The sequence below is a fragment of the Alligator sinensis genome, unplaced genomic scaffold (assembly GCF_000455745.1).
Source record: "Alligator sinensis unplaced genomic scaffold, ASM45574v1 scaffold978_1, whole genome shotgun sequence".
Taxonomy (NCBI): Eukaryota; Metazoa; Chordata; order Crocodylia; family Alligatoridae; genus Alligator; species Alligator sinensis.
The window spans coordinates 1,041,466-1,044,011 of record NW_005842220.1 but is presented as its reverse complement, the minus strand read 5'-3'; the positions used below and the strand labels follow the sequence as shown (position 1 = coordinate 1,044,011).

At 41.7% G+C, this 2,546-nt stretch overlaps 1 protein-coding gene across 6 annotated transcripts in view; it reads left to right on the top strand.

The window, feature by feature from the left end:
• MPP6 (membrane palmitoylated protein 6) overlaps positions 1-2,546 on the top strand; it is a 109,650-nt gene that overhangs the window by 86,394 nt on the left and 20,710 nt on the right. The gene's annotated exons all lie outside the window — the stretch shown is intronic.

The window sequence follows — 2,546 nt, the reverse complement described above, 5'->3', positions numbered from 1 at the left end:
GGGAAAGCTAGGCAGGAACTCCCAGAGCTTTTGGGGCCCAATCCTGCCCAGGATTTCCCAGGGTGCATAGGATTAGGTCCCTCAAAACCCTGGAATGCCTGCCAGGCATGGCTGGAGAGTGTAGGTAGCTCTGAGCTGCCCATGCTTTCATGCCATAAAATAAACAGACAGCCGCTGCTTAAAGCAGCACAAATTGATACCAGCTTTGTTGCACCACAAATAGCGACTGCAACAAGGGTATGGACATCTGTTTGCCTGGCATTTGTGCCTTCCTAATTTTTACGGCAGCACAAAGGCAGTGAAGGATGTCACCTGTTTCTATTCCTGTTTCCCTTTATGCACCTAAATGTATATACATACAGCTGCATAACTGTTGTTTTGGGCAATTACACACAGTTTATGATCCTGTTTTCTGTGACAAAAAAGTCTCCCTTTGTGTGTATTTGCTGGAAAGGAAATGGAGGGGGAGGAAGAGAGAGACTGTTTTTCAATATAATTTTCCTTGACAGCAGTGTAGTTGGTCCAGTGCAGCTAGGTGCAGCCATGCTTCTCTGGTAGAAGTCTGTCTTGCATGTTCAAAAACTAGCCACCTCATTATCATCACTGAAACTCTTTCCACAAAGGTCTTTAACTTGTGGTCACGTGCAAGTTGGAGTGAGCCACATCTAATGAATGGACTGGATGGTGAAGCATTTCAAACCCCTGTTTGGTTGCTCTGGTCTTTACAACCTGAGATGTGGGGTGATTCATTGTCCTGGAAAATCAGTGCTCTTTAAATCAGCCTTCCATGACGATTGTTCTTGGTGGCTTCTTGGAAGCACAGCAGTTCACCAATATAATAATCATTTCTGCTTTGCCTTTTGAGAGGTTGTGAGTCTTACTGGGCACAACAGTGACTGGAGTCTTACTGATACTTTTCTCATTACTAAGTCATCTTTGAAAATGACATCCACTGATCCGGTTCATGTTCCCATTATCACAACTATGTGCCTGACTGCTGATATTTTGTCATTCATCAAAAGCTGGTGCCTTACACCAACTTGTTCTGGTGTAGTTGCCTCCCTGAAGTATTCTGACTTTGAGGCACATCCTCCCTTACATAAATTCACCTGCCCAGTTTTTTTCCTCTAATTTGAAGGGGAGTTATACAGCAGTGATGCCACTAGGTCTTCATCAGTTTCCTTTGGAGGTACATGCTTATCACTCAATTTATTCTTCATTTTTCATATTTTTGGTGACTGACTCACTTCAACATGTCCTTATACAAGTTCTGCACAAACTAAAAGAAAAGTGTAAAGAAATGCATCAAACTATCAGTATTTTGTTCTGTGAAATCTGTTGGGTCCAGTTTACCATTAAATAAGTCAGGATAGATATATTATATTCCTAATGCTTTTCACAATTGCTTTCTCCCCTTAATGGCTGCACTCTCAAGTCAAACTTCAAGTTCTGTATGCATTCTTCCCAACCATTTATAATTCTTAGATCCGTCTGATCTATTCTTTTTTCCCATAGGCAAGTAATTGGACTAGCATTAAGGCCAGGTACAGACATTACACTTTTACCAGTATAAGTGATCAGAAACCAGTTTAAACCTGTAACAGAACAGAAGTTCAGCACACAGACTGGTTTAAAAATATTGGAACCCGGTTTAAGACAGGCAGCCTGCATGCCTCTATTCTTCCCACACCCACTAAACATGCGTTCTGTTTGCTGCTACAGATCTAAACCACGCTGCTTACAGAAAACCATGTAACTGTGACTGATTCCACCTCAGGCGTTTTTTAATGTCTGCCTAGCCTAAGATGGAGAGAGCTAGCACTTACAGATAATGCAGGGAAATTTGTGCCCAGTGCAAGGAAAACAGAAGGGTTTGTCCTGGGAGTCCCAGTTTTATTTCCCTCTGCAAACCTTTCTAAACCATCACCCTGGCCAGTACCAGAAGAATCAATATGTATATCTATTAATATTGTGTTATGTTATATAATATTGTGCTGTGCTAATATAAGTGTGCAATATTAGCATAACAATATAATCTCTTCATAGGGGCATGGGTTGGAAATCAGTACAATAACCTGTGTAGGCAAAAGATAATATATAGCATGAAGAGTAATTAATTGTCTAAAATCACATTATTTGCAACTGTGACATCTCACAATTAATATATGTGCCAATATTAATATAATTTAACTTAAGAGTATTCTTGGTCAGTTGATTAGGTACTTCATAGATTTCGTAGACATTAGGGCTGGAAGGGACCTCGGAAGATCGACTCCAGCCCTCTGCCCAAAGGGCAGGAAGTCAGCTGGGGTCATAGGATCCCAGCAAGATAAGAACCAGTTTGCTCTTGAAGGTGTTCAATGTAGGCGCTTGAACCACCTCCGGTGGCAGGCTGTTCCAGACCTTGGGGGCTCGGACAGTAAAGAAATTCTTCCTTATGTCCAGCCTAAAATGGTCTTGTAGTAGTTTATGACCATTCATAGATTCATAGATGTTAGGGTCGGAAGGGACCTCAATAGATCATCGAGTCCGACCCCCTGCATATG